This window comes from Rattus norvegicus, chromosome 4, assembly GCF_021556685.1.
Source record: "Rattus norvegicus strain SHRSP/BbbUtx chromosome 4, alternate assembly SHRSP_T2T, whole genome shotgun sequence".
Taxonomy (NCBI): domain Eukaryota; kingdom Metazoa; phylum Chordata; class Mammalia; order Rodentia; family Muridae; genus Rattus; species Rattus norvegicus.
Genome location: NC_141537.1, coordinates 96,307,461 through 96,314,559, shown reverse-complemented (window position 1 = coordinate 96,314,559; position 7,099 = coordinate 96,307,461). Strand labels below are relative to the sequence as shown.

The window sequence follows — 7,099 nt, the reverse complement described above, 5'->3', positions numbered from 1 at the left end:
GAATTACAGGAAAACAAAACCAAACAGTTAAAACAATTGAACAAAACCATCCAGGATCTCAAAATGGAAATAGAAACAATAAAGAAATTACAAAGGTAGACAACCCTGGAAATAGTAAACTTAGGAAAGAGATCAGGAGTCATAGATGCAAGAATCACCAACAGAATACAAGACATAGAAGAGAGAATCTCAGGGGCAGAAGATACCATAGGAAACCTTGACACAACTGTCAAAGAAAATGTAAAACACAAAAAGCTCCTAACCCCAAATATCCAGGAAATCTAGGACACAATGAGAAAATCAAGTTACCTAAGGATAATTAATAGGTTTAGAAGAAAGCAAAGATTCCCAAACTTAAAGGGCCATTAAATATCTTCAACAAAATTACAGAAGAAAACTTTCCTAACCTAAAGAAAGAGATGCCCCCAAACATTCAAGAAGCCTACAGAACTTCAAATCAATTGGACCAAAAAAGTAATTCCTCCTATCACATAAGAGTCAAAACACCAAATGCACAAAGAAATAAAAAATGTTAAAAGCAGTAAGGAGAAAAGGGCAAGTAACATAAAGGTACGCCTATCAGAATCACACCAGACTTCTCACCAGAGACTATGAAAGCCAGAAGATCCTGGGCAGATGTCATACAGACCCTAAGAGAACACAATGCCAGCCCAGGTTACTGTATCCAGCAAAACTCTCAATATAGATGGAGAAACCAAGATATGTCATGACAAAACCAAATTTACACAATATCTTTCTACAAATCCAGGCCTACACAAGGAGGAAAACTACACCCTAAAAAAGCAAGAAAGTAATCTTGCAACAAACCCAAAAGAAGAGAGCCACACAAACATAATTCCACTTGCAACAACAAAAATAATAGGAAACAACAATCACTACTACTTAATATCTCAACATCAATGGACTCAATTCTCCAATAAAAAGACATAGACTAGCAGACTGAATACATAAAGAGGACCCAGCATTTTGCTGCATACATGAAGCACACCTCAGTGACAAAGACAGACCTGCCTCAGAGTAAAAGGCTATAAAGCAATTTTCCAAACAAATGGTCCCAAGAAACAAGCTGAATTAGCCATTCTAATATCGAATAAAATCAACTTTCAACCAAAATTTATCAAAAAAGATAAGGAAGGACACTTCATATCATCAAAGAAAAAATCCACCAAGATGAACTCTCAATCCTAAATATCTATGCTCCAAATGCAAGGGCAACTACATTCATAAAAGAAACCTTACTAAAGCTCAAAGCAGACATTGCTCCTCAAACAATAATAGTGGAAGACTTCAACACCCCACTCTTATCAATAGACAGATCATGGAAACAAAAACTAGACAAGGACACAGTGAAACTAACAGAAGTTACGAACCAAATGGATTTAACAGATAACTATAGAATATTTCATCCTAAAACAAAAGAATATAACTTCTTCTCAGCACCTCATAGTACCTTACCCAAAATTGACCCTATAATCAGTCACAAAACAGGCCTCAACAGATACAGAAAGACTGAAATGATCCCATGCATCCTATCAGATCACCACAGACTAAGGCTGGTCTTCAATAACAACAAAAACGACAGAAAGCCCAATATACATGGAAGTTGAACAATGCTCTACTCAATGATAACCTGGTCAAGGAAGAAATAAAGAAAGAAATTAAAGACTTCTTAGAATTTAATGAAAATGAAGGTACAACAAACCCAAACTTACAGGACACAATGAAAGCAGTGCTAAAAGGAAAACTCATAGTTCTGAGTGCCTCCAAAGAGATACAGGAAAGAGCATACATTAGCAGCTTGACAGCACACCTAAAAGCTCTGGAACAAAAAGAAGCAAATACACCCAAGAGGAAGAGACAGCAGGAAATAATCAAACCCAGTGCTGAAATCAACTAAGTAGAAACCAAAGAAGTTTTTGGAGGCACTCAGATCTACGAGTTTTCCTCTTAGCACTGCTTTCATTATGGCCACTGGCTTTCAGCTCTGGGTTCAGGCAGAAGGGTCCTCTCCCTGACTGCTCCTAGGTTCCTGTGTCCAGAGGGCTCTATGCAGGTTTGTTCCTCTTGGACCAGGAATGTGAGCAGTAGTGGTCTCCCCTGAACTCTCAGGATTGTCTGCACTTCTGAGAGTCCAGCTCCCTCCTTGACTGGATTTGGGTACCTTATAAATACTTTTCCATCCATTCAAATCTTTCTTTTCTTGTTTGCGTAACAAATTCCATACCTATGTCTAGGTATAAATTTCTTCATGAAAATAAAGAGCAAATTAGAGATTTCCTTTCCATATATATTTTAATATAGATAACATAGATAAAATAAGTATTTAAAACAACTTTGTACTGAAACGAATACATCGCTTTAGTGAAAAGTAAGTTTGTCATCTTCATTTTCTCTAAAAACACTCCACAACACTTAAGTATATACAGATATTCTTTCCTTGAAAATATCACATTCAAAGTACATGCTTGCTTTGCCAAATATGCCATTCACCTACTGGTTATCTATAACGTAAAACACGTTTTTAGTCATGAATTGAAACTGTGTTTTGTGTTTGCTTTGGCAACATTTGTACTAAAATTGGAACAACACAGAGAAGATTAGCATGGTCCTTTAGTAAGGATGATATACAAATTCATAAAGAATTCCATATTTTCCCCACTTGGGTTGCAAAATAAAACAAAGGATGGTCAAAAGAAAATTGTCTTCAGAAACTGGTCATAATCCTATTCCTACTATCTGCAGATGTGCAAAAATTATCTAATGGACATTTATCTTGACACAGTCAGTAGCATCTACCAAGTGTCCTCTTGGAGATATAAGGGTCACATACATGTGCTGATTATTTGCTGTCTGGACTCTCTTGTGGCTGTTTAATACCTCTCCATTGAACAATGTGGCAGGATTCAAAACAAGACTGACTCTCCTCAGAGTATCTCAATAGTGATTCTACCCTTGTGGTATCAAAGAGGGTTGTGATCACTTCATTGATGTTATTTTCTACCTTTTGAAGGGCAACATCATGACAGAGAAAGCATGGCATTGGGAGCATGGCTGAGCTATTCATGTTGCATTGGTAGTCAAAAAGCAGAGAAACCCTACCATGTATGTTAGGAGGTTCATCATCACATCCTATATGCCAAATACTTTGTAATATGGCACTGTAGGTAGTATCATCATGAAGTAAATGTAAGTGGTCACTCCTTCATCTGAGATGAATTTGTGACTTGCTTTGTATGAAAAACTGCAGTAGAATTGAGTTCTAAGATGGCATATTATTTTATGAAAAGACAAAGAAAAAAATGAAGCCATTTATAGGTAATTTTAAAAATTCCACAACTATCCAGAAATGAATATATGTTAGAAAAGAGAATAATGATTTCTAAGAAAAGACACAAAATGCACTAACCATAAATAATCTAATAAAATGTATATGTATAGCCACTTTCTCCCTGGTAACTTGACACCTAAAATTAGCGATCACGTTATCAGATATTAATTGAACAGCAATAACTTTTCAAAATATTTATTTACCCCTGAATTTAAAACTTTGTCTAAATGATACATCAAATATTCACGTTGCTAAAGTATATTATAAAATGAACAAAAAACAGTCAGAGAGAGGCAATCAACAAAAGCACATGAACTAACAAAGACTGGTGGTTTAAATTTTAAAAAGGTACATCTACACAATGGAATATTACTCAGCTATCAAAAACAATGACTTTATAAAATTCACAGGCAAATGGATGGATCTGGAAAATATCATCCTGAGTGAGGTAACCCAATCACAGAAGAACACACATGGTATGCGCTCATTGATAAGTGGCTATTAGCCCAAATGCTTGAATTGCCCTAGATGCACAGAACCCATGAAACTCAAGACAGATGATCAAAATGCGAATGCTTCACTCCTTCTTTAAAAGGGGAACAAGAATACCCTTGGCAGGGAATAGGGAGGCAAAGATTAAAACAGAAGCAGAAGGAACACCCATTAAGAACCTGTCCCACATGTGGCCCATACATATACAGCCACCCAATTAGACAAGATGGATGAAGCAAAGAAGTGCAGGCCAACAGGAACCGGATGTAGATCTCTCCTGAGAGACACAGTAAGAATACAGCAAATACAGAGGCGAATGCCAGCAGCAAACCACTGAACTGAGAACAGGACCCCCGTTGCAGGAATCAGAGAAAGGACTGAAAGAGCTTGAAGGGGCTCGAAACCCCATATGTACAACAATGCCAACCAACCAGAGCTTCCAGGGACTAAGCCACTACCCAAAGACTATACATGGACTGACCCTGGGCTCCAACCTCATAGGTAGCAATGAATATCCTAGTAAGAGCACCAGTGGAAGGGGAAGCCCTTGGTCCTGCCAAGACTGAACCCTGAGTGAACGTAATTGTTGGGGGGAGGGCGGTAATGGGGGGAGGATGGGGAGGGTAACACCCATATAGAGGGGGAAGGGGAGGGGTTAGGGGAATGTTTGCCCGGAAACCGGGAAAGGGAATAACATTCGAAATGTAACTAAGAAATACTCAAGTGAATAAAAAAATTAATAAAAAAATTAAAAACAAAACAAAACAAAAAAATTCCTTAAACTGCAGAAAGCAGTGAGGAAAAGACCAATTTAAAAACTGAAAACTCATAAAGAGAGTTAAGAGAGTCAAGTGACCAGTTGATGCATTAACACATTCTCAATCTCATTAACAAGATAGAGATTGAAGCCACAAAAGAGTACATAATACATCCAGTTACCTTCAAAAATAAGAAGGCAGACAAATCCATCTTGGATGCCTTGAATCAGCGTTCAGATTATCTGCTGATAGATCACTTTGGGGACCAAATTAAGACCAAGTTAAAATTCCTTCCCTCTGAGCCAGCAGGTCCTTTCTTTGTTATCTCTCCTGGATCCCATTGCAGTCCAGCCTACCATCATCCATGACAATTGTGACCCCATTGACCTACAGAGTAACTGGAGGTCAAGGAGCAGGAATTTCTGTTGACACAAGTTTTCCACGTGGCTCTTATGGAACTGTTAGAAACTGTTTCAGATAAGACATTTTCAATTTTTTCAAAGGATTATTATTCAAAAGAGCCCAGCCTGGAAATAATATGCATTTCAACGAAGGGCATGTGGGGGATCAGGGCGTCCTCACTTAGTGGAGTACTCTTTCTTATAATAAAAATGAACCCTAGCTTCATCCACTGGCAGGCATAAATATCCAGAACATAACTCTGAGAAACAATATTCACCTTATGATTCTATTATGGAAAGGTGAAAGATATCTGGGAACGTGAATGGAAAATTGATTTCTAAAAAAAAAAAGCAAAGAAATTATCATTACAAAACCCTAGGCAGTGTTCGGATGTCTAGTGCTATAAAAAAAAATCCTGTGGTAACAGTTCTTTTTATTTAATGGCAATGTTCTGCTTCTTGTCCTAGAAAGGCAATGGAAAGTGATTTCTAAATACTAACCACATTTTTAGACATTCTTATAGACTGACACATATACATAGTATAAACCAAACCTACAAAAAATGTATACACTTCCAAGATCAGCTCATTAATAGGAGTCTAGAGAACTACAATTTTCATTCCAGAAATAGCACACGGAAAAGTCTCCATGATATGCCCAGATCACCAATATGACGTCTCGTTTAAATGCTGACCATCATTATTATACTAAAGATATTGATTTTTTCAATCAAAGTTTTATTGGATGGATCATAGTCTAATCATTTTTCTCCACTGAGTACATTTTACGTGTTGTTTTATATACCAAAAATGTAATTACTCATGGAAAGTGAAGCGAAGGTGTTGATGTTTAACAAGTAGGATTTTGTCAAACAACTTTCTATCTGTCTTACATTTTTTGTTAATGGCGAGAGTAATTGCCAATATCTACAATACACTCTGTGGTTTTACTGCAGTAATGGGGTGGGTTTTTCAGCTTAGCTCTGATACACATATGCCGTTTATAAGTAATTAATAAAAGATGCCCCACCAAAATGACTAGTGAGACCAGAGAGGAAAGCAGAAGAGTGTATTAACACTGAATTAAAAACTGCCAAATAAGGCCTGTAACTAAAAAGCAATGCCAGACCTGAAAAAGTCTAAGCTGAATTCCTACATAAACGTGACTTCACATGATTATCCCTCTCGTCTCTATATAAGGCATGATATGTGTACATATATGTGCATATGTCCAAACACATAACAATGATGATAGATACTTTAAAATGTATCTATTATTTCAAGAATTAATACTGAACATTGAAACAAAATATAGACTAATATTAATACCATTTGTTCTATCACAATGCTAAGAAAAGTTGCTTTCTGTAATAAATATTACTCTCATTTATATGCTTTTTTGATGTATTAGTGGTATTGATATCGAGCCAATGTTCATGTCTAGAAATAAACAGCTTTTGCAAACTTTTTTGGTGATATTTGAAAATGCCCTGTGGTATTCAAAAGAAAACACCATGAAATACAAGCCTTGAGTTTCCTTTTCTTGCAAAGATCAAAAGGAAATATAGGGGGAAATATCTCTTTTCAAGCTCTAATATTTATGAGAAGCAAATTTTTGTGAATGAACATCAGAAAGAAATATAAATGCTAATATTTGAAATGTTCTGCCTAAATAACCACTATTTTTAAAAATGTCAGTGGTGGTATTAATAAGGAACACAACTTCTATTGGAGAAAATGTGACCCAGTGGTATAAAACATGATAAATAGAAACAAGTACATTGGATGTCACAGTATTTTTGGACTGACTACTATAATTTGTTCTTGTGTATGAATAATGCTCATAAAATATTAACTTCAATGCATATATTACACCCTGAATTTTATAGCTTTCAATATTAAACACATTTAAAAATGACAGCATTCAATAACAAACTCAATAAAGTGTTGTATAATTTATTTCCTAGTGATTTTTTTAATTATTCTCATATGCATGAGAAAAAATAATATTTTGACTTTTTTGGTTGATTTTCTATGGGTATCAACTATTGCTTGTACAAAATTTCTCCAAATTTAGTGTAATAAGATAGCTATTTTGT

The 7,099-nt window shown here is 35.9% G+C and overlaps 1 non-coding gene across 1 annotated transcript; it reads left to right on the top strand.

Annotated features, from left to right (window-relative positions):
• The first annotated feature begins 2,568 nt into the window (after positions 1 to 2,568).
• Positions 2,569 to 2,675, top strand: LOC120102581 (U6 spliceosomal RNA). Its single transcript, XR_015687420.1, has one exon. It is a non-coding gene; the product is annotated as a U6 spliceosomal RNA (small nuclear RNA).
• The last annotated feature ends 4,424 nt before the right edge of the window (positions 2,676 to 7,099 follow it).